Source organism: Staurois parvus, unplaced genomic scaffold (genome assembly GCF_062004578.1).
Source record: "Staurois parvus isolate SC_StPar_1 unplaced genomic scaffold, SC_StPar_1.0 ptg000106l, whole genome shotgun sequence".
Classification (NCBI taxonomy): Eukaryota; Metazoa; Chordata; class Amphibia; order Anura; family Ranidae; genus Staurois; species Staurois parvus.
The window spans coordinates 8583529-8608973 of NW_028317902.1; the positions used below are offsets into that span (position 1 = coordinate 8583529).

At 42.9% G+C, this 25445-nt stretch overlaps 1 protein-coding gene and 1 long non-coding RNA gene across 4 annotated transcripts in view; one reads left to right on the top strand and one right to left on the bottom strand.

Moving 5' to 3' along the window:
* LOC149467577 (dimethylaniline monooxygenase [N-oxide-forming] 2-like) overlaps positions 1–19222 on the bottom strand; it is a 55278-nt gene extending 36056 nt beyond the window's left edge. The window contains exon 1 of one of the 3 annotated variants that reach the window (XM_089671548.1): positions 19027–19212. The gene's annotated coding sequence lies outside the window, so the exon portion shown is untranslated. Of the gene's footprint in view, positions 1–2781; positions 2869–19026 lie in introns of those variants that run through there. The other 2 variants (XM_089671549.1, XM_089671550.1) reach the window with 2 other exon arrangements.
* LOC149467578 (uncharacterized) lies at positions 18962–23915 on the top strand. The gene is made up of 2 exons (XR_016311910.1): positions 18962–19514; positions 23437–23915. It is a non-coding gene; the product is annotated as an uncharacterized LOC149467578 (long non-coding RNA).
* Positions 23916–25445: the final 1530 nt, after the last annotated feature.

Below are 25445 nucleotides of genomic sequence, written 5' to 3' on the forward strand. Positions count from 1 at the left end.
AAACACCCCCCCAAGCCTTGACCCTGTGTCGGTATGTAAACAGTGGTTGCACCATGGATGTGAGGTATTGCCGTGAACGTCAGATCAGGGGCAGTAATTATAACACTAGACCTCCTCTGTAAGTCTAAAATGGTAGCTTTTAAAGCTTTGCCTATGGATATTAAAAATGTTTGCAGTTTGTCGCCATTGCACAGGGCATGCACAGTTTTAAAGCATGTCATGTTTGGTATCTATTTACTCAGCATACCATTATCTTTTATATTTTACAAAATAATTGCCCAATATATTTTGTTTTTATGCATTTAAAGTAAAAAAAAGTGTATTTTGTTTTTAAATTTGCTTTTGAAAAATTGCTGCAGGAGTACTATGTGCCATAAAAAATTGTAGTACCCACCATTTTATTCACTAGGGTGTCTGCTTTAAAAAAATATATAATGTTTGAGGGTTTAAATTAATTTCCTAGCAAAAAACACTGATTTTGTTCATGTGAACAAAAAGTGTCAGAAAAGGCTTGATCTTCAGGTGATTAGAAGAGTGAATGATGTGTGGCATAAACTTCTAAAGCTGGGCATAAAATGCCCCCACCCCCCAAAATGACCCCTTTTTGGAACGTTGACACCCCAAACTATTTGCTAAGAAGCATGTTGAATCAATAGAAGAATTTATTTTTTTACCACAAGTTTTTGGAAAGTGACAAAAAAATGTTTTTTTCTCTTATACACAAAATTGTCACTTAAATGATTTACTGCTTACACATGCCATGGGTATATGTGGAATTACTACCCAAAATACATTCTGCTACTCCTCCCGAGTATGGGGGTACCACATGTGAGAGACGTTTTGGCAGTCTAGCCAAGCACAGGACCCCAAAATCCAATAAGCACCTTCAGGCTTTAAAAGGGCTTTATTTCTTCATTACACTTCCAGACTACCTATCACAGTTTCAGAGGCCCTGAAATGCCAGGATAGAACCTAACCCCCCCAAATGACCCTTTTTTGGAAAGTAGACACCCCAAGGAATTTGATAAAAAGCATGGTGATTATTTTGCCGATCTCATTTGTTGACACAAGTTTTTAGAAAATGAAGAAAAAAAAACAAAAACATATTTTTTCTATTTTTTTTATATTTCAAAACCTTGTGAGAAAAAATGAGATCAGTAAACTACTCACCATGCCTCTTTTTAAATTCCTTGGGGTGTCTACTTTCCAGAAAGGGGTCATTTGGGGGGGGGGGGTTGGTGCTATCCTGGCATGTCAGGGCCTTCCAAACTGTGATAGGTAGTGAGGAAGTGTAATGAGGAAGTTACGCACCTTCAGGCTTTCAAAGTGGTCATTGGATTTCAGGCTCCTGTATGTGGCTAGGCTCCCAAAAAGTCCCGCACACGTGTTATCTCCATACTCGGTAGAAGTAGCAGAATGTATTTTGGGGTGTATTTCCACATATACCCATGGCTTGTGCAAGAAATTAATCATTTAAATGACAACTTCATGTAAAAAAAAAAATGTTTTGTCATTTTCCAGAAACTTATGGAAAATAAATAAATCTTCCATGGACTCAATATGCCTCTCAGCAGATAGCTTAGGGTGTCTACTTTCTGAAAAGGGGTAATTTGAGGGTGTTTGTACTATCCTGGTATTTTAGCACCTCAAGAAATGTGATAAGCAGTCAGAAAGTAAAAGCTGTGTAAATTCCATTATCTATACCATATTTTGTAGACGCTATAACTTTCACACAAAGCAATCAATATACACTTATTGGGAATTTTTTAACCAAAAACATGTAGCAGAATACATTTTGGCCTAAATTTATGATGAAATTTTAGTTTTTTTGGATATTTTTTATGACCGAAATGAGAAAATATTGTTTTTTTCCAAGAAAAATTTTTCTTCAAAATTTTTTCTGGTTATAGCGCCAAAAATAAAAAGGCGATCAAATACCACCAAAAGAAATCGCTATTTGCGTGAAAAAAAAAAATTTCATTTATGTACCGTATTGCATGAACGTGCAATTGTCTGTTAAACTAGCGCAGTGCTGTATAGCAAAAAAATGGCGTAAATTGCAGTATCTATACCATAGTTTGTAGACGCTATAACGTTCACACAAAGCAATCAACATACACTTATTGGGATTTTTTTTACCAAAAACATGTAGCAGAATACATTTTGGCCTAAATTTATAACTAACGTTGAGTTTACTATATATTTTTCAGAGCGTTTTTCTTCAAAATTTTTGGTCTTTTTTGTTTATAGCGTGAAAAATAAAAAGTGTACAGGTGATCAAATAGCACCAAAAGAAAGCTCTATTTGTGTGAAAAAAAAGTACGTAAATTTTGTTTGGGTGCAGCATTGCATGACTGCGCAATTATCAGTTGAATTAGTGCAGCGCCGAGTAGCAAAAATAGGCCTGGTCATTAAGGGGGGTAAATCCTCAGGAGGGCAAGTGGTTAAATAATTTGAAAGACCAAGTTTCCTTGTACTGGATGTACCCAGAGAAGGATTACAGATCTTCTTGGTATTGCGATCTGGGCAAGTATAAAACGTATCCATTTCTAACTTAAATTTCTACTTCATTGTTATGTGTGAAAATAATACAAGCATGTTTTTATATGATTTACTTAGTGGAATTTGAAAAGAATGTAGTCATTGTTTGGCATTTGCAGACATACATCACACTAAGCAAAAGGCAAATGTGCTCTTAAACAATGAAATGAACAGAAGCTTGCACAGATGGTGTGTGATTGTAAACCTGAATTTAGGAAGATAAAATGAGTCTTACCGTACCTTTTTATTTCTTGGTAGAATATGTCAAAGTTTTCTCCAAAGAATATTATGTAGTATGACACAAAACAAAGCATGAAGTGGTTTAAGATGATCTTCTTTGAACTTTGCCCAGTAGGCGGACCTAGGTGTGGTATACATTAGAATCATATTGCTGACTGAAGAGCTAAACACGTAGGAATCTGGACTCCACAAAGGAATCTGGACTCCACAGCCAGACTGCACATCTAAGTATGTGACCTCCCTACAATTCACACTGCAGCCGAGCAATACAGTGCAATATGGTACATTGACCAAAGTTACTGCACCCCAGAGGTGGAACAATGGGTAATACAGGTTGTCAGCAAGGGTGGGGGAGCGCACATTTGACCGAGAATTAGGATCTCTGACAGCTAGTGGCTTGTAGAGGCTTGCATCTTTCCACTGGCCATCACTGTAAGGTTGATTCCTTTTCCCACTCACCACCGAATAAAGTGTATTTTTCCCATTGACCCTCAATGTATGAAACATCTTGCATATACCTGTATAAAACTTATCCTATATAACACAATATTGGATAGAAGGGTATTGTTAACCACTTGCCCTCCTGAAGATTTACCCCCCTTTCTGACCAGGCCTTTTTTTTGCTATACAGCGCTGAGCTATTTCAACTGGTAATTGTGCGGTCTTGCAATGCTGTACCCAAACAAAATTTATGTCCTTTATTTCACCCAAATAGAGCTTTCTTTCGATGATATTTGATTACCTGTGTGCTCTTTAATTTTTGCGCTATAAACAAAAAAAAGACCAAAAATTTTGAAAAAACATAATATTTTTTACTTTTGGGTATTAAAAATATATAGTAAATAATCCCAATAAATGTATATTATTTGGTTTGTGTAAAGTTATAGCATCTACAAACTATGGTATAGATACTGGAATTTAAACAGCTTTTACCATCTGACTACCTATCACATTTTTTGAGGTGCTAAAATAGGACAGTACAAACACCCCCAAATGACCCCTTTTCGGAAAGTAGACACCCTAAGCTATCTGTTGAGAGGCATGTTGAGTCCATGGAAGATTTATTTTTTTCCACAAAGTTGTCACTTAAATGATATATTGCTCACACATGTCATGGGTATATATGAAATTACACCCCAAAATACATTCTGCTACCACAGGTGTGAGACTTTTTAGGAGCCTAGCCACATACAGGAGCCTGAAATCCAATTACTACTTTGAAAGCCTGAAGGTGCGTAACTTCCTCATTTCACTTCCTCACTAGCTATCAGAGTTTTGAAGGCCCTGAAATGCCAGGATAGCACAACCCCCCCCCCCCCCCCCAAATGACCCTTTTATGGAAGGTAGACACCCCAAGGAATTTAAAAAGAGGCATGGTGAGTATTTTGCAGATCTAATTTTTTCTCACAAGGTTTTGAAATATAAAAAAAGAAAAGAAAAAATGTTTTTGTTTTCTTTCTTCATTTTCCAAAATCTTGTGACAACAAATGAGATCTGCAAAATACTTACCATGCTTTTTATAAAATTCCTTGGGGTTTCTACTTTCCAAAAAGGGGTCATTTTGGGGGGTTTGGTGCTATCCTGGCATTTCAGGGCCTCTGAAATTGTGATAGGTAGTCTGGAAGTGTAATGAAGAAATAAAGCCCTTTAAAAGCCTGAAGGTGCTTATTGGATTTTGGGGTCCTGTGCTTGGCTAGACTGCCAAAACGTCTCTCACATGTGGTATCCCCATGCTCGGGAGAAGTAGCAGAATGTATTGTGGGGAGTAATTCCACATATACCTGTCAGGTACCTACTGACGGTAACTCTAGAGCTCCACAGACCGGATTTCCCCAGGGCGCGGAGTCTAAGCCCCAATCTGCTTGTTCACCAGAGCCCCTGATGGTGGGGATGGACTTGGAACAGACTGAGACCCGGTTGCGGCCCCTGGGTACACCCAGCTGTAGTAGAAGGAACCACCAGTGGTACGTAGCAGGATGAGAGCCTGATGTGAAGAGGCAGTGCAGGCCCAGACAGCAATGGATGGATTGGTGCAGGATGGATGGACAGAACACACCGTGAAGCAGTAGCGAACTCAGACAAGCCGGGTCGGTAACAGTGGAGGTGGAACAGTACAGAGCACCAGGCAGAGAATGGTCAGGTCACAGGCCAGGTTCAGCAGCAGGAGGTCAGATAATCAGGAACAGGCAGAAGAATAGTCGGACCAGCCAGGGGTCAGGGCAGGAGGAGGTCAACAGCAATCAGGGTCAGGCTGGGTCAGTAACAGGATACTCTCTCAGGGAAACAGGATAACAGGGACGAGAAGGAACAAGACCATACGGCACCTTGAGCATGCAAGAGTCATATTAAACAGTGCGCCCTGCGCTGTCACTGGTGCCAGGCGTGTGCCCATGTGCGCGAGTGAGCATGTGCGGCCGCGGTTGCCTATTTCCTAGCGCCCGTATGTTTGTTCGTTTTAGACTTCCGCACATGCGCAGACCCATGCGCCGCGGAGAAGTCCGAGATCCCTGACATTGCCCCCCCCCTTAAGGGCAGCATCCAGATGCCCAACTGACTTCTCTTATGCGGCTGGTTATGAAAAAATCCTTGAATTAACCTCGTAGCATGGACATTTCGGGCTGGTTCCCACAAATTTTCTTCTGGGCCATAGCCCTTCCACTTAATGAGGTACTGCATTAGACCTCTCCTCTTCCTGCAGCCTAAGATCGCTTCAGCCTCAAATTCTTCTTCTTCATCAATGTCTATGGCCTCCGGGGGTCTAGACCTACGGTCTGGAAAAGGATCCGGAGCTGCAGGTTTTAACAGAGACACATGGAAGACAGGATGTATCTTGAAGGATTCAGGAAGCGCTAGCTCATAAGCAACCTCATTAATTTTATGTTTTACCCGAAATGGGCCCACGAACTTGTGTGCCAATTTCCTTGACGGATACGCCAACTTCAGTCTGGTCGTTGCCAACCAGACTTGGTCTCCTGGTTGCAAGAGCAATTCACCTCTTCTCCTTCTATCAAAGGCTTTCTTATTGTCTTCCTGAGCCATTGCGACTGCCTCCTGCAACACCTTGTTATTGGCCGAAAAGAAATCCAGCGTATCCTGAGCAACAGGAACCGAAATTTCCGGAATCAGATCAGGCAGGAATGTAGGATGGAACCCATAATTGGCGAAAAACGGGGATTGCTTGGTGGCGGAGTGACTCGCTAAAGGCAGGAGTGCCAGCCAGTCATCCTGGAGGAAAGAAGTGTAACACCTGAGGTATTGCTCTAGGGTTTGGTTGGTTTGTTCGGTCTGCCCATTTGTTTGTGGATGGTATGCGGAAGAAAAGGATAGCTTGATTTCTAAGATTTCACACAGGGCTCTCCAAAACTTTGAGGTGAACTGAACCCCTCGGTCCGAGACAATATCCCTAGGCACCCCATGGAGCCTTACAACTTCCTTAATAAAGATCTGTGCAGTTTCTGGTGCCAAAGGCATATTCTTTAATGGTAGAAAGTGGGCCATCTTTGACAGACGATCCACTACCACAAAGATCGCAGTATGATCTTGGGAGGGTTGAAGTTCCACAATGAAGTCTATGGATATCATCTTCCACAGTCTATCCGGTACTGGCAAAGGTCGTAACAAGCCCCAGGCCTTGTTTCTGGTGGGCTTGTTTCTGTTGCAGATAGTACAAGTCTTCACATATGTCTCGCAGACTTTAGCCATACTTGGCCACCAGAACGTGCGCTGCACCTGCTCTAATGTTTTGAACACTCCAAAATGGTCTGCCAATGGATGGTCATGGCAGTAGTCCAGGACCAGGGTTCGAGCTTCCTCAGGTACCACAATCTGCTCCCCCTTCCACAAGAGTCCTTCTCTGTTCTGCACCGAAACTCCAGATGGACTGGGTATTCCTACAGATGCTGCTTGCAACCTGGACAGGAGTTCAGACTGTAGTAATAAAAAATTCCCTGCAGGCAGGATAGTGTCAGGTTTAGAGATTTCCTCCGGGTCTTCAAACATGGGACAGAGCGCATCGGGTTTCGTGTTCTTAGACCCCGGTCTATAGGTTATGTGAAAAACAAATCTTGAAAAGAACAGCGCCCATCTGGCCTGGCGTGGTCTCAATCGCTTAGCTGTCCTCAAATACTCCAAATTCTTATGGTCTGTGTAGATTAGGATTGGGTGCATGGCCCGCTCCAGCAGGTACCTCCATTCTTCCAGTGCCGTCTTGATTGCCAAGAGCTCTCGGTCTCCAATATCATAATTTATCTCTGCTGGTGTGAGCTTTCTGGAAAAGAAGGCTACGGAGTGCATGAGCTCCTTAAGGCCTGTTAAGGACCGACCGGCGGTAGCCTCTAGCGCTCCACAGACCAGAATTCCCCAGGGCGCGGAATCTAGGTCCCGACCTGCTTGTTCACCAGGGCCCCTGATGGTGAGGATGGACTTGGAGCAAGCTGAGACCAGGTCGCGACCCCTGGGTGCAACCAGCTGTGGTAGAGACACCTGTCAGTGGTACGTAGCAGGTGAGAGTCTGATGTGAGGAGGCAGAGTAAGCGAGGTCAGACAGGCTAGGTAGGTAACAGCGGGGCAGATTGGTACAAACAGCAGGCAGAAGAATAAATGGGTCATGGTCCAGGTTCGGCAACAGGAGGTCAGAGGTGCAGGAGTAGGCAGTAGAATGGTCAGGCAAGCCAGGGGTCAGAGCAGGAGAAGTCAACAGATCAGGGTCAGGCAGGGTCGGCAGCAAAGCAATCTCACAGGATACAGGAAAGACCATACGGCAATTAAGCACTGTCAGAGCCTGTTCAAATAGGGCGCCCTGCGCTCCTATTGGTGCCAGGCGCACGTCCACGATCACGTGTGCGCATGCGTCACTGCCGTCACGGGCACCTAGGTCCTAGTGCCCGCACGCTAGTGCGCCTCGGCATACCGCACATGCGCAGCTTCGCGCGCCGCAATCCAGCCCAAGATCCCTGACAAGGCCCTTCCTTTGTGACAGGACCGCCCCTACTGCGTTTTCAGATGCATCTACCTCCAGTATGTAGGGTAAGGAAGAAGGTGACTTAGGATGGGAGCTGCTGTAAACAACTTTTTCAGGGTCTCAAAAGCCACCTGTGCCTCGGGAGTCCACTGGAAACGAAGGTGAGTTGGGTGATGGGAGATACGAGGCCTGAAAAGTTCTTGATAAACTTATGATAAAAATTGCCGAAGCCAATGAACCGTTGTATACCCTTCTTATCAGAGGGCACCGGCTATTCTAAGATTGCAGAAATTTTCTGAGGGTCCATGGCAATTCCTGTGGTGGAGATGAATAATCCCAGGAACAAAATGCTGTGCTGCTCAAAGCTACACTTATCTGCCTTGGCATAGAGCCCGTGCTGGTGAAGTCGCTCTAACACTCTCCTGACATGATCCCGATGCGCCTCCAGGGATGGGGAAAAAATCAAAATGTCATCTAAGTAAATGACAACAAAAACATCTAAATAGTCCTTGAATACATCATTAATGAAGTGCTGAAATGTGGCAGGTGTGTTGCACAACCCGAACGGCATGACTAGATACTCAAAGTGGCCGAACCGTTTGCGGAATGTCATCTTCCATTTATCCCCTTCTCATATGCGAACCAAGTTATAGGCACCTCTCAGATCCAACTTGGTGAAGACAGAAGCCGTCTTCAGCCTTTGGAACAGCTCAGGGACTAAAGGAAGGGGATAGCGAATTTTCACAGTTACTTTATTCAACTCCCGATAGTCTACACAGGGTCTCAGGGACTTGTCCTTCTTCGCCACAAAGAAGATTCCAGCTCCAGCTGGTGACGTGGAAGGACGGATAAACCCTTTTCAGAGATTCTCATCTATGTACTCCTTTAAAACCCTCAACTCCCGCTCTGATAAAGGAAAGATTTCCCCAAAGAGAATCTCGGACCCCGGGATAAGGTCGCTCGGGAAATCGTACGCTCGATGTGGGGGAAGAACGTCTATTCCCCGTTTGCTGAACACATCGAGGTAGCCATGGTAAACCGAAGGAATGGCCTGAGTTAGCTCTGCGTCAGCGTCCACACATAATAGGGTCTGCGGGACCGAAGGTGTCTTGGGACAACAATGTTCTTGACAGTAGGAAGAACAGAACTGGATAGACCCTGTCGTCTAATTGATTTGGGGTCATGCACTCGTAACCAGGGGAGCTCCAAAATAACTGGAAATAGGGGGGACGCGATGGCATCCAAGTGAAGGAGTTCCTGATGCTGGCCGGCAACTGTAGTGCAGATCAGTGGGGTCTCATGGTCTACCAACCCAGATTTGATACGGGACCCATCGGCCAGGAAGATGTTTAGACTGTGCTCTAACAAATATTTTTACTTGTGAGCCACTAAACAGGTGCTTACTTTCGTCTCTATATAAAATGTGATATGGTGTAATATAATGTGTTATATATTATTTTAGATCGCAGGTTGCCTCGCTCACCCTCACTAGGTGTGCATCAGTTGACAATATATTCCAATATGGTACCGCGCTCCAATAAATCATGCACCATAAATAAATACTGTGAAAGACTTATATATATACCACAAATCATCAAAATTAAAGTCCATTCATTAATACTAAATTATTTGTGAAACAAATCCTTTCTGTAGTGTAGTGTCAATCTCCCAAATGGGTACAATGTACAATATACCACAAGATATTCTTCCTCTGTGATGGTTAAATGATAGTGTTCAAACAAAACTGCACCATGGATCTGTGTAAACAGCATGAGCTGATCTGATCAAACGGCTGTGCTGAGGAAGCAGAGGCTCATGCTGTTTACACAGATCCATGGTGCAGTTTTGTTTGAACACTATCATTTAACCCATCACAGAGGAAGAATATCTTGTGGTATATTGTACATTGTACCCATTTGGGAGATTGACACTACACTACAGAAAGGATTTGTTTCACAAATAATTTAGTATTAATGAATGGACTTTAATTTTGATGATTTGTAGTGTATATATATGTCTTTCACAGTATTTATTTATGGTGCATGATTTATTGGAGCGCGGTACCATATTGGAATATATTTTAGACTGTGCTCCTTCGTCTGTAGGGGGAACTGCTGCTGGGCTGCAAAGTTCAGATCTATAAAGCAGCTGCAAACCCCTGAATCAATAACCGCCATCACCGACACGGTTCTTCCGGGGAGCTGGAACGAGATAGGCACGGCTAGACGATTTGAGTTGTGGAGACAAGCTGGAGACACAGCAGAAGAGATAGAGGCACACTTACTCAGCTTTGCCAGACAGGAGCGCACAAAGTGGCCTGCTTCCCCACAGTAAAGGCAGAAGTTGTTTAGCTGACCTCTTTGGCATTCCTCAATGTCAGCGAAGGTCGAATCAGTCCCAGTTGCATTGGCTTGGGTATGTTGGTAGTCTCAGGATTCTGGTTATTAACAAGGGGATTTCGACTGGACCGGGAACCGAGGTAACACACATGTCGGTCTCTGACCTTGGCTGGACCTTTCCTGCCTACGTTCCCGCAGGCTGCGGTTGATCTGAATGGCCAGGGTTATCAGATCTTCCAAAGAGTCGGGTATGCCCACTCTGGCTAGCTCATCCTTAAGCGGTTCAGACAGGACTAAGCGAAACTGATGACGCAGGGCTGCATCATTCCATCTGGTCTGCAACATCTGAAGTCAGAGGTGTAGTCTTCCGCCGCTCGGCGACCGTGTTGGAGCGTGTGCAGAGCCGCCTCAGCAGAAGCTGCCTGCTGCAGATCGTCATATAGCTGCGCCATTGCCTCGAAGAATGCAGATACCGAATTCAGATGCGGATGACGGCCTCCCAGCCCTGGGGTTCACCTTGCAGTAGGGATATGATGAACCCCACTTTCACGGATTCTGAAGAAAATGTCCGTGGCTGCAGGTCGAAGTATAACTGGCACAAGTTCCAGAAAGCCCTGAACCTCCCTCGCTCCGGCGTCGGCACGCAGGGTTCAGGTGGAGGTAGTGTGACCACCACTCCGGCGGAGGGTTCTGCGGAGTTCATGGCTGGAGGCGGAGAAGCTGGATCCGGAGGTATGGATGCCGGTGAGGCTAGGGTCTGAATACATCCTTCCAGGTGCATATATCCTTCCTGTAGCGTCTTGACTGCTTGGGTGAGTGCCGCCAGATGTTGGCAAATCTCATCCAGAGGAGATGGTCCTCTTCCAGGCTCAGACATGGCCATATGGTACTGTCAGGTATCTATTGACAGTAACTCTAGAGCTCCACAGACCAGATTTCCCCAGGGCGCGGAGTCTAAGCCCCAATGTGCTTGTTCACCAGAGCTCCTGATGGTGGGGATGGACTTGGAGCAGACTGAGACCCGGTCGCAGCCCCTGGGTACACTCAGCTGTAGTAGAAGGAACCACCAGTGGTACGTAGCAGGATGAGAGCCTGATGTGAAGAGGCAGAGCAGGCCCAGACAGCAATGGATGGATCAATGCAGGATGGATGGACAGAACACACCGTGAAGCAGTAGCGAAGTCAGACAGGCCGGGTTGGTAACAGTGGAGACGGAACAGTACAGAGCAGCAGGCAGAGAATAGTCAGGTCACAGGCCAGGTTCAACAGCAGGAGGTCAGATAATCAGGAACAGGCAGAAGAATAGTCGGACAAGCCAGGGGTCAGGGCAGGCGAGTGCGCATGCGCGGCCGCGATTGTTGCCACGAGCGCCTATGTCCTAGCGCCTGTATGTTTGTTCGCATCAGACTTCCGCACATGCGCAGACCCGTGCGCAGTGGAGAAACCCGAGATCCCTGACAATACCCTTGGCATTTGTGAGCAATAAATCATTTAATTGATAATTTGGGGTAAAAAAAAAATATTTTTTTTTTTTTTTCATTTTCCAAAAACTTGTGGTAAAAAAATAAATTCTTCTATTGACTCAACATGCCTCTCAGCAAATAGGTTGGGGTGTCTACTTTCCAAACAGGGGTCATGGGGGGGGGCATTTTATGCCCAGCATTAGAAGTTTATGCCACACATCACTCATTGTTCTAACCACCTGAAGACCAAGCCTTTTCTGACACTTTGTTCACATGAAAAAAATCAGTATTTTTACTAGGAAATTACTTTGAACCCCCAAACATTACATATTTATTTTTAAATCAGACACCCTAGTGAATAAAATGGTGGGTGCTGCAATTTTTTAGCTCACATAGTACTCACGCAAACGCAAATTTGTTGAAGAAAATATACTTTTTTTACTTTTAATGTTCAAAAACACAATATATTGGCCAATTATTTGGTAACATAGAAAAGATGATGGTATGCCGAGTAAATAGATACCAAACATGACATGCTTTAAAACTGTGCACGCCCCATGCAATGGAGAAAAACTGCAAACATTTTTAATATCCAGAGGCAACGTTTGAAAAGCCTTTGTAAACACAAGTGTAAACACAGGTACAGGAAGATCTGTGATAGACCAGGGATCGATCATCTGATTTAGGCCGAACATCACTAGCCTAAATCGGATGACTGATCCCTTAGGGACCGAATCACGGTACCCACGGGTCGGCGGGCATGCGCACCCCCTGCCCGCAATCACCATGCGAACACGAATCACATATATATACGTGATTTTGCGCACCTGTGCCTCCCTGTAGCAATATTAGTGCTATAGGGTGGACAGGATGCGGTTAGCCCATGTATGATGATGATGATTTATGTTTTCTGAAATTGGATGAGTTATATGAAAGGCACATTTTTATCAGAGAACTTTTGCCGCATTCATTTGGTCAAAATGTCCTGCAAACTCATTTTTGTGTCTATCAATATGGAAATGTTTTATTTTTTCAAAAATCAATACAGTTGGCCTCTTTATCAACATGAATACATTTAGGTATTACAGGCTGTGGTTTGTTGATTGAGTCATATCTCTCTGGACCTCAAATTTTGGCCCAATTTTTCAAGTATTTCAAGATTTTAGGTCAATGACTTCCATGTTGAGAGTAAATTCTTAGATGTCTACTGAGCAGTACCTGCTACAAAAGTTCATCTCACTTGAAGGACTTTTTGGAAGATTTGGTTATAAGCATCAAATATAGCCAATGCATTTTCAAGGGAAACAGTTTTTTCCCCTGAAATGCATTGGGTATGTTTGATGCTTTTAATCATTAAATGTTAGAAAAAGTCCTTCAAGTGAGATGAACTTTTGTGCCAGGTGCTTGTCAGCACACATCTAAGAATTTAGCTTCTTGCAAGCACTTCCTTTGATATTATCAAAAAAGTATCAGCCTAGGACCAGATCAAATCTGTTTCTTTGAAAGAAAAATAACTTTACGGTAGCTCAATTGAAACAAAGTCCAGCAGTATCACACACATTAGACATGTAATTGAGAGGTAATATAGGAGGTCAGAGGTTTCAATTTTTTTTCAGGTATACTTACAAGTAATGGGTTGGTCCTACAGATTCAGATTTGCAGGTCATACAATTTTTTTGGAGAATAATTGCTTTTTTTTAGAGATTGTGATATTGTTTAATTTGCTAAAAGTTGTCCTTCAATTTCACTGAACATCTTCTCATTTAGTGTGTAATCCTTTTCGTGTGTGAGTCATTGGTGGACCAATAGCCATAGCAACCCATTGGGCTGCTATGGAGCCTGGGATAGTAGTGGGGTTACATTAGGAAGACTGTTAAGAAAAACTAAACTATGAAGGCTCCAGTACAGAAGGGCTGGAGGCAGACCTTAGGACCAATGGTAGTCATAGATTCCCCCTCTATGCAGCATTGGAGAGCTTAGCTCTCTTAGAGTGTAAATTCATTGTCCTTAGAATTTCTGTTACAGGCTGAAATGAATCCTGTATGCCTAATGAAATAAAAAATCCCAGAGTTTCTCCTGAGCCAAAACCTTATAGGACAGCTGAGGTTTTTAGTTTTGGAGAAGAGTGCCCATTTACTCACCATGCTCAGATAAAGGCACAGATCCCTTTATCTCTATTTCCTACAGTTCACTGGGTTCCTTGACATACCCAGAGATGATAAGTTTCCCTCCCTCAGCAACCCAGAGAGGCCACACCTGATGAAGCAGAGGTAGCTAGACAAGTGATATGCAGCCAGGAAAGAGGCCCTCCACTGCCAGAACCGCAGCCAGTCTGGAACTTAATAGCACACCGCTTCTCCAAAAACCCCAGCTACTGTGAGAAGCCACTTCCTGATTGTTAACACAGCATTGGATGCCTCTAGCTGTTCACCTGTGTTATCAGAGCTACAATACCTGGACTTCATTGTGAGGGATGCTGTCTATGAGTATAATAATAGGTAGCTGTGCCCTGTATTATTTTATTGAAGTAATGATTCTGTGCTTGAATTTCTTATACCCTGATTGAGTCACAGTGACATTGCTGTAAAGAGTATATGTTTGTGCAGTTTTTATTATTCTGCTAAATAGGCATGTTTTTGCCATCGTGAACCTGTTTTTCATTGTTGCTTCTAACTTTGCAACTGTTTAGTAAACTGCAAGTTACAGTTATTCTCTGCCTCACTACTCAGCTGATTACCCATCCTATAAAACTTTCACAAAAAAGTTTAAAGAAGATAGAGTGTAAAGAACTCTGTATTAGGGTAGAATTTAATTGTATGCAAGAGCACATAATAATTTTCTTATAATATAAAATATCATTATGATTATTAGTAGCGTAGCACTACCCCCTTAGGGATTGCTAATGAATTGGGTCCCCTTATAGTCCTGCACAACCAGTCATTCAGCAGTTTTCACACAAGCTTGCATTCGGAGACAGAAAACAGTCCTTGAGCTTTGGTTTTGTTATTTACTGAGGGGATTAGAACTTGAATAGGGTAAGGGGGGTATAGGATGCCTAAGGAAACTGATATCTGAGGACAACTTCCTAAACTATTCACAAGCTTCTCTTCTCTGATGCAGTCTGTGTTGAAGTGCTAGCCAGCATCTCCTAGTTGTACCAACCCAGACACTAGATTAACTTCTCTTCACCCAGCAATCTGGAGACTTTCTTCCTGAGCAGGGGATCTGGCTCCTGTCCCTTCAATTGAGGTGAACAGTCACTAGTAGGGGGCTATTCTGGTTTCCCACCAGAGTGTTGCTTCCGCTATCCACCCAGGAGGTGCAGGTGCACTCGCTCAGATCTTCTCCTGTACCGATGGTGGGTAGGTTGCTGCTACTAGACCTATCAGCTGGGCTTGTCCTTTCCTGCCATACAGGTGGTCCCCACTAAGGGGGCCAGTGAGTCCTGCGTTTCCAGCTCAAGGCTTGCAGGCAAGCCCTAATCACTAGGCCTCCTGGCAGCCTTCCTTCTCCAACCTCACATCTTAATACTCCTTCTTCCACCTGACTCCTCAAACACCTGCCACTGAGTAGACTCTTACACATTTAAGAGAGTCCCAGACCTTTGCCAAGTCTTCTGTTGGGGATTTGCTAAGGTCCCTCAAGAGTACAGCCAGCCACTCATCAGATCTACCCACTGCCTCCAAGGCCCTCCTCTGGAGGTGGTAGGGAGGGGTGCAACCATCAGAAAATCTTGCAAGGGGGGGTCCCATGATTCATAGTTTGCCCCTGGTTGGAGGATCTGTTATCCAGTGTATCCATACTCTCTCCTGAGTAGGTTGTTTACATGAATTATAAAACAGAATCAGTATTTTTATTGTGGCTTTTGTTTAAAGGAGAAGTAAAGCCAAAGCTTTTTTGCCTGCACTTCTCCTGTGGATCACAGGTTGGCAGTTCAATCTGTACTCTTGTGACCCGTTTTCAGCTGGCAGTGGACTACTGTCCGCTGTCAGCTGACATCACTCAGCTGGTCCAGGCTAGGGAAAGATTCTGACTTCAAGGTTGGGATCCATCCCAGAATCTGTAGTGACACCTGGCTCAGCTTCTCAGCAAAGTGCTGAGAGCCTGAGCCAACCGATCCCTGCAACCTCCACAGCCCAGCGCTCCAGTGAGCGCTGGGGGTCAGAGCAGAAAGAGGTGACTGACAGTCCCGCTCTCTGCTCAGAGCGGCTGTGAGAACTCAGTGATCAGAGGTCATGTGATAGCTGAGTTCTCCCCCTTAAGAGTTGGACCAATGTTGCATCCACCTAGGTAAGTATAAATAAGGGCAAAAAAGCCCTACTTCTCTTTTAAGCTTATATTTAATTATTTTTGCTCAGTTTTTGCAAATTTGTCCTGCTGAAATGTTTGTCCCTTTTGAAGCTAGAGATCTCCTTACTATGTGAGGAGCCCCAAGAATAGTCAAGCATGAACTTTAGATTAATTCCAGAGTGGTGTCAATTACTGGTAAATAGTGATGGGCCAAACACCCACCTGTTCATGGTCGAACATTTGAACCTAACAAAAGTTCGCCCGCAAACTTTGAACAGGAATAATACACTAAGTGATATCTTACCGCATCCAAGTATTCAGTAAGATACCGCACAGCTACTAAATTACCGTACGAGTTATATTATTAAATCATGTGGTATTCTAATAATGAAAACATTATTTAATGTTTCAGCTGTCAGCGGGGTTCGTTACTGACAGATAAATGTAAAAAGAATTGCCAGCATTTTTTAAAAAATTAGAAAAATGGTGTGGGGGTCCCCCGCATCCATACCAAGCCCGTAGGGTCTGGTATGGATTTTGAGGGTAACCCCCATGCCAAAATTATTTTAAAAATTACACTGGGGCCCCCCAAAATCCATACCAGACCCTTATCTGAGCATGTAGCTCAGCAAGGCAGAAAAGAAGGGGAAAAGCAAGTGCCCCCCCCCCTCCTGAACCATACCAGGCCACATGGCCTCAACAAGAGGGTACTTTGGGGCAGGGGGGCTCCCCTCCAAAGCAACTTGTCCCCATGCTGATGGGGACAAGGGCCTCATCCCCATAACTGTGGCCGGTGGCTGTGGGGGTCTGCGGGCAGGCGACTTATCATTATCTGGAAGCCCCTTTAAAAAGGGGGCCCCCCAGATCCCACTCTCCCCGTGTGAATGAGTATGGGGTACATGGTACCACTACACATTCACAAAAAAAAGTGTAGCGCAAAAAATTACAAAAGGCCTTTATTAAAAACAAAAATTAAACACTTGCCCGCCTAAGGATTTACCCCCTTCCTGACCAGGCCATTTTTTGCATTACAGAACTGTGACACTTTAACAATTGCATGGTCATGCAATGCTGCACCCAAATGAAATTTAGGTCCTTTTTTCCCATGAATTGAGGTTTTTTTTGGTGATATTTGATCGCCTGTGCGGTTTTATTTTTTTCCACTACAAAAAAAGGACCAACAATATTGAGAAACAAACAATATTTTTGACATTTTGCTATTAAACATGTCCAGTAAAAACATTTTGAAAATCAAATTTCATCATAAATTTAGGCCAAAATGTATTCTGCTGCATGTCTTTACTAAAAAAATCCCAATGTGTGTAAATTAATTGGTTTACGTGAAAGTTATAGCGCACACTGCTTTGCATGGCTTATTTATTTACAGTGCTCCACATAAATGAGTACACCCCAACAGAGTTGTCAGAAAATCTTTACTTTCCTTTCAGAATCAACATTTTCTATGGGACACTATACTATAAAATATACGCACAAATGCGGGCCATTGATTGCAAACAAGATTTGTTAATTTGCACACACAAAATAGTATTTTTCCTAACAAATTCATGCAAGCCCATGTTGCAAAAATGAATATACCCTTATGCAGGCCATAGATGGGTCGAAAATCGGCCGACTTTTCGGCCGAAAATAAAATCGGCCAATTTTCGGATCGTTAGTGGGCTAAATGTTCGGCCGTTTTTCGGTATTTTGGCAGATTTTTTTTATCGGTAAAGTTGGAAAAAAATCGGCTGATTTTGCCGATCGGCCGATTTTCACGGCAATGATGGGCAAATCGGCCGATATTTTACCGATAAAAAATCTGCGCATGAGCAGTGACCTGCAAGAGGAAGACAAAAAGAAGAAGAAAAAAGAAGAAGAGGATGAAGAAGAGGAAGAAGAAGAAGAGGATGAAGAAGAGGAAGAAGAAGAAGAGGATGAAGAAGAGGAAGAAGAAGAAGAGGATGAAGAAGAGGAAGAAGAAGAAGAGGATGAAGAAGAGGATGAAGAAGAGGAAGAAGAAGAGGATGAAGAAGAGGAAGAGGATGAAGAAGAGGAAGAAGAGGATGAAGAAGAGGAAGAGGAAGAAGAAGAGGAAGAAGAAGAGGAAGATGATGAGGAAGAAGAAGAGGAAGAAGAAGAGGAGGATGAAAAAGAAGAAGAGGATGAAGAAGATGAAGAAGAAGAGGAAGAAGAAGAGGAGGATGAAAAAGAAGAAGAGGATGAAGAAGATGAAGAAGAAGAAGAGGATGAAGAAGAAGAAGAGGATGAAGAAGAGGAAGCAGAAGAAGAGGAAGAAGAAGAGGAAGAAGAAGAAGAGGAAGAAGATGAAGAAGAAGAGGATGAAGAAGAGGATGAAGAGGAAGAAGAGGATGAAGAAGATGAAGAAGAGGAAACAGAAGAAGAAGAAGAGGATGAAGAAGAGGAAGAGGAAGAAGAAGAGGATGAAGAAGAGGATGAAGAAGAAGAAGAGGAAGAAGAAGAAGAGGAAGAAGAAGAAGAAGAAGAGGAAGAGGAAGAAGAGGATGAAGAAGAAGAAGAGGATGAAGAAGATGAAGAAGAGGAAGCAGAAGAAGAGGAAGAGGATGAAGAAGAGGAAGAAGAAGAGGATGATGAAGAAGAAGAGGATGAAGAAGAGAAAGAAGAAGAAGAAGAGGATGATGAAGAGAAGAGGATGAAGAAGATGAAGAAGAGGAAGCAGAAGAAGAGGAAGCAGAAGAGGATGAAGAAGAGGAAGAATAAGAGGAAGAAGAAGAAGAGGAGGATGAAGAAGAAGAAGAAGAGGATGGAGAAGAAGAAGAAGAGGATGAAGAAGAAGACGAGGATAAAGAAGAGGAAGAGGATGAAGAAGAGGAGGATGAAGAAGAGGAAGAAGAAGAAGAGGATGAAGAAGAAGAGGAAGAAGAAGAGGATGAGGAAGAAGAAGAAGAGGAAGAAGAAGAGGATGAAGAAGATGAAGAAGAGGAAGCAGAAGAAGAGGAAGCAGAAGAAGAGGAAGAAGAAGAGGAAGAAGAAGAGGATGAATAAGAAAAAGAGGATGAAGAAGAGGATGAAGAAGAGGATGAAGAAGAGGATGAAGAAGAAGGGGGGGAGGAGCCTAACTATGGCGGTGTAGGAGAGCGTGGTGTGGAAGCTCTCCGTCCTTCCCCACCGCCTCGGATACAGATACTGGAGAGCAGGGACTGGGGGGACCTACCAGAGTATGGTGGGTTCCGTGCTGAAGCCGTGGCTCCGGGCGCTATGAGTAGGAAGTGAACGGTGCCGTCGGATTGAAGACAGGCTGGAGACCCGTCCTAGGGGAGAGAGAGCAGAGAGCAGGGTTGCCGAGGAAACGAGGAGGGTCCTAGGGGAGAGAGAGCAGAGAGCAGGGTTGCCGAGGAAACGAGGAGGCTCGGCTTGACCACGTGTCAGCCGCAGAGAACTACTGGGTAGGGGAAAAGCCGGCTGGTCTTTAGAGCTGAGAGGGGAGAGGAAGACGTCGGATTGCTCCCCTCCCAGTACATGAGACATTCTTATGGGAGAAGTATGCAGCAAGATGCCTCCCTTCCCCCCCTGAATGGAGGTGACTTTGTTACAGAGGAGTGAAAACAAAGAGACCTGGGGGAAACCCCCCCCCCCCTCCTCCCTGAAGAGAGCTATGGAATGTGACAACCGAGGAACTTGCTAGAGCTGCAGCTGTGAAGGGTGAGTGAGAACAGCCTGGGTGGATTATTGTGATACATAAATGACTGTTTCTGTTGTCTAAAGGCAAAGGAGAAGTTGTGAGAGAGGGGGTTTCCCTGGGGGGTCTGACGGAGAGAGAGGAAGAGATTAAAGTAGCCTGGAAGGAATACTAAGTAGAGAACTTGAAGAAGAAAAAAAAAAGGAGAAAAAAAAGGAGTACCTGGTATATATTGTTATCAATCTTTGTGTTTCCCCTATTGAAGAAAGAAAAAGAACGCATAGAAGAGATGAAAAATAAAAATGTTAAAAACAGTGGCCCAAAGGGGTCTCAAACTGGCATGATAAAAAAATATACATCTCAAGGAAATGTGACTCCAGATAGATCTCAAAGCGTTGGTGATAAATGTGAAATGGAAATGAGTATAGAAGGTAGCCCTAGACTCTCCCTGGGAAAAGAATATAACAGTCAGCATCTTACAGAAAAATTGGAAAGGAGAGATACTGAAAGTGAATTACAAATTCCAAACAAGAAAGAGATGGCAGATATGTTCAAGAACTTAGAAAAAACATTAAAACATGAAATGACAAGTATACAAAATGATTTGGGCCGGATGCTATCGAGGGTGGAGGAGACAGAGGAAAGAGTTAAAAGCCATGCTCAATATATTTCTGATCTGGAGAAAAGGACAATGGAAATTAAGAAAGATCAAAAAAAGCTGTTATATAGAATGGAAGTACAAGAAAATAGGGAAAGGAGAAACAACATTAGGGTGAGAGGAGTTCCGGAAGTGGTAAAAGGAGAAAAAACAAGAGGCCTTATCTGTAAAATATTAAACTCCATTATGGATAGATCAGAAATAGAAAAGATTAACCTGGAAGGTGTTTTCAGGATAGGAAAAAATCAACAAGGAAGTGGAAAAGAGAAACCAAGAGATATAATAGTCCAATTTCAGAAATGGGAGGATAAAGAAGAAGTATGGAGAAAGATAAAGGGAAGATCAAGTATTAATTATGGAGAAATGAATATACAGATTTTTGCAGATTTAACACCAGAGACATTGTGGAGGAGAAGAACTTTAAAACCCCTGTTAGAGCAGATGATAAAGCAAAAGGTGCACTATAGATGGGGTATGCCGGAGTGCCTAATTGGATGGAAGAATGGAGTTACAGCCCAGTTGAGATTTCCTGAGGACTTAAGAAACTTCTGTGATAGACTTGAATTACAAAGGATGGAAGTCCCTGGTTGGGAGGTGGAAGAGGGTGGTTTGGGAGGTGGAGAGAGAGAGGAGTGGCAGTTTGCTAGAAGAGGGAGATAGAGAATTGAGGGAGAGGAGAGAGAAAGAGAAGGGGAAAGAAATTTTTTATTTTTATTTATTTTTTTCTCTCCTCTTATCACGCTTGACACCACCCTCTCTCTCTCTTTTCTCCGTTGGGACCTTAAGAAAGGTGGAACATCTTGAGTTGATGATGGAAATACTTTTGGGGTATCTGAGGTGGTGGGAGGTGTGGGGATCTGTCCATGGTTGGAGTTCAACCCCAAGGAGGTAATCTATGGTGGGTTTGGCCCCGCAAAAGATGTATAGGCAAAACGTAAGCCTAAAGGATGGGAAGGGTGGGAGGGAGGGGAGAGGTGGACAGGGGGGTAGAGGGATAAGGGAGGGATGGAGGAAAGATAAGAGGCTGTATAGTTTGGAGGAAGAGAAGTGTAATTGGGGCAGAGAGAGAGAGGATAAGATAGAGAGAAGGGAAAAGATATAAAGGAAATGAAAGATCTAAGATTTATAACTTATAATGTAAACGGGTTGTGTTGTCCAGGAAAAAGATTTAAATTATATAAGAAACTACAACATAGAGCAGTATCAGTGGCTTTCCTACAGGAAACGCATTTTGAACTAAAGTCAAATGTAAAGTTGAATTGTAGATATTACCCGTTATGGTACTATGCAGATTCCCCGGTTAAGAGAGCAAAGGGGGTAGCTATAGGATTTGCAAAAGATATAAGGTTTGAGTTGGAAGAGAGAGAGACAGACCCGGAGGGGAGGTTTTTATTTCTAAGAGGTAAAATAGAAGACATTGAATGTACAGTTGCTAATATTTATTGTCCTAATAAGAAGCCGGAAAGATTCTTGAAAAGAATTTTAAAAAGATTGATGGATTTTAGAAAGGGGTATTTGATAGTAGCTTGGGACCTCAATTTATGTATGGACCCACAAATGGATACTACTTCATCTATACAAAGAGAGGGTAGTAAGTCCCTAAGAGTACTAAAGAAAGAGATAAGGGAGTATCAGTTAGTGGATGGTTGGAGAATTATGCACATGAACTATAGAGACTATTCCTTCTTCTCAAGGGCCCATGAGATGTATTCTAGACTGGATTACATACTGATAGATCATCGATTAATAGAGTCTTTGGTTAGAGTGACAATAGAGGTAAGGTCACTCTCAGACCATGCCCCAGTTGTAATGAAAATAGGATGGGGAAGAAAGCCTCCAGGTGGTTTGATGTGGCGGTTGAATGAGTCTCTCCTAATGGATCCAGAGACTGAGCAAAAGGTTGGAGGGGAAATTAAGAGAGATTTTGAGGAAAATGAAACGGGAGAGATATCTGAGGCTACAGTGTGGGAGGCTCATAAGGTCTACATAAGGGGAATTCTTATTGCAATAGGGGCTAGAAAGAAAAGGGAAAGGAGAGAGAAGATCAGTAGGCTCCTAAAAGAACTGGCGGATGTTGAACAATTGCATAAAAAGAGTATAACGAAAGAGATAATGCAGAAGGTAAAGGAAAAGAAAGAGTAATTAGAGATTATGATGGAGGAAGAGAAGAAGAGAGTCTTTAACAAAGTATTATGCAAAAGATATAGATGGGGTGATAAATCAGGAAAGTTTTTGATGAGAGCTTTGAGGAAAAAGAAAAATAGGAATTACATAGAGAAAATAAAAAACCCCAAGGGAGAACTGGTGCACTCAACTAAAGATATTGCGAAGGTGTTTAGGGATTATTATAGCAAACTTTATAATATTGCCCCTCAAGATTCAACACGTAAAGATGGAATAATAAACGTAGAAAAAAGAAGAATATATTTAAAAAACGCAGGACTACCGAAATTAAATGAAGATCTTTTGAATTCCTTAGAATCTGAAATTACCTATGAAGAAATAAAGATAGCATTAAAAAAATCTATGATAGGTAAAAGCCCAGGACCAGATGGATATACTGTTAGATATTATAAAAAATATAGTGAACTGTTAATACCTAAATTGAAGTCCTATTTTAACGCCTTGGGAGAAGAGATGGATATGAGACGAGAATCACTGCAGGCTCAGGCGGTCCTCATATACAAGGAAGGAAAAGATCCCACCCAATGTTCAAGCTATAGACCAATATCTTTGCTGAATATAGATACGAAGATTTATGCAAAGATTTTGGCAAATAGATTGAAAGATTTAATGCCCGAATGGATACATGAGATCAGGTGGGTTTTGTTCAGGGGCGAGAGGGTAGAGATAATGGGTTGAGATCACTGTTGCTTATCCAGAAAAGTAGAAAGGGAAGGTCGCCAGCGGTGGCTCTTTCAGTGGATGCAGAGAAGGCATTTGATAGAGTCAAATGGGGATATATGATGGACACATTGGAGATCTTAGGAGTGGGCGATAGAATGAGAACTTGGATAGGAAAGTTATATAAGAACCCCTCTAGAGTGGTAATGGTAAATGGGGAGCTATCGGAACCTTTTGAGTTGACAAATGGAACAAGACAGGGCTGTCCACTGTCCCCATTGTTATATGTTCTATCCTTGGAATCATTATTAGCAACAATAAGGAAAAATGTAGACATAAAAGGAATACGGGTGGGAAATATAGAACATAAGGTTGCCGCATTTGCAGATGATTTACTGTTTTATGTAGAAAATCCTAGAATAACGCTCCCTAATTTAATGAAGGAAGAATAAGAGGAAGAAGAAGAAGAGGAAGAAGAAGAAGAAGAAAGAAGAAGAGGATGAAGAAGAAGAAGAAAGAAGAAGAGGATGAAGAAGAAGAAGAAAGAAGAAGAAGAGGATGAAGAAGAAGAGGATGAAGAAGAAGAAGAGGATAAAGAAGAAGAAGAGGAAGATGAAGAAGAGGATGAAGAAGAGGATGAAGAAGAAGAGGAAGAAGAAGAGGATGATGAAGAAGAGGATGAAGAAGAAGAGGAAGATGAAGAAGAGGAAGATGAAGAAGAGGATGAAGAAGAGGATGAAGAAGAAGAGGAAGAAGAAGAATAAGAGGAAGAAGAAGAAGAAGAAGAGGAAGAAAAAGAAGAGGATGAAGAAGAAGAGGAATTCCAGTCCCGCAAAAAGTGTCCCTGCAGAGAGCTTCGCTATTTCTTTGACAGTTCCTTGACATTTATAGCGGTTGCAACAATGTATCTATTTGTTTCCGAATAAAAACATCTGTATCCTAAATGGATACAAATACATTGTTGCAACCACTATAAATGTCAAGGAACTGTCAAAGAAATAGCGGAGCTCTCTGCAGGGACACTTTTTGCCGGCTGTAGACGGGATGAAAATTGGCCGATTTTGTTTACCGTTGCTGGTAACGTCGGCCGCTTGAACGACCGATTTTTCGTTTTTTTAAAGAAAAATCGGCCAATTTTCGACCCGTCTATGGCCTGCATTAGTCTTAGGAGCAAAGCTAAATTTTAGACAACAAAATTCTAATTAACAAGAATTCTACTACAGGTGAGTCTAAATATTCATTAAACAGGTGTCCAGCAGACAGTTGATTATAAAAGGGTGTAACCTTACAAAGAAAACCCCTTCCCATTTCATGCTGTCAGCAATGGCACCAAATGGAAGAGAAATGTCACAAGGTCTGAGAAAGAGAATAATTTTCTTACACAAGAAAGGTGAAGGCTACTAGAAGAACAGCAAAGCCTTACTTATCAGTCAGAATACTGTAGCAAAAGTGATACAAACATTTACCAAGATGGAACTGCAGCCATCTCACAGAGACTTCCAGGCCGTTCATGGAAGTTAACAACTCGACAGGAGCGTCTTCTGATTAGAAGGGTTGAAGAAAATCGCCATGCAAGTTCACTGCAGTTAGATAAAAAAGTAAAAAGCCAAACTGGGGTGATTGTTTCCCGTGACACAATACGGCGTACACTGCAGGGGAATGGCACACATGGGTGTCATGCACAAAGGAAGCTTCTCCTAAACCCCATGCAAAAAAAGCCCACCTAGAATTTGCCAGGGCCCATGCTGAAAAAGAAGAAGACTACTGGGACTCTGGAGTGATGAGACCAAGATAAATGGTTTTAGAACTGATGGCTTCAAAACTGCATGGTGTCGCAAAGGTGAGGAATACAAAAAAAAATGTGTGGTGCCTACAGTGAAACATGGTGGCAGTGTCCTTCTGGGGGGCTGCATGAGTGCTGCTGGTGTCAGGGAGCTGCATTTCATTGATGATGTCATGAATTCATAGATGTAATGCTCTATATTGAAAGAGAAGATGCTACCATCACTCCATGCCCTTGGTCGTCGTGCACTGTTCCAATATGACAATGATCCAAAACACCCATCCAAGGCCACTGTTATATTTCTGAAGAAGAACAGGATGAAAGTGATTCAGTGACCAAGTATGTCTCCTGATCTGAACCCAATAAATCGCCTATTGGGAATTCTGAGGAGAAAAGTTGAGCATCACTTTCCATCCAGCATCCAGGTTCTAAAAGAGGTCGTTTTTGAAGAATGGATAAAGATAGGTGTTGCAATATGTCGCCAACTTGTTCATTCCATGCCTAGAAGACTTGGTGCTGACCTTACAAATCACGGAGGTCATACAAAATACTGGTTGTTGTCATTTTTGTTGTTGGGTGTATTCATTTTTGCATCAACTAATTTGAGTAACACTGAAGATTTTGTCATCTACATTATATTATTAACCTGTCTTTCGTTTAACCTCCTTG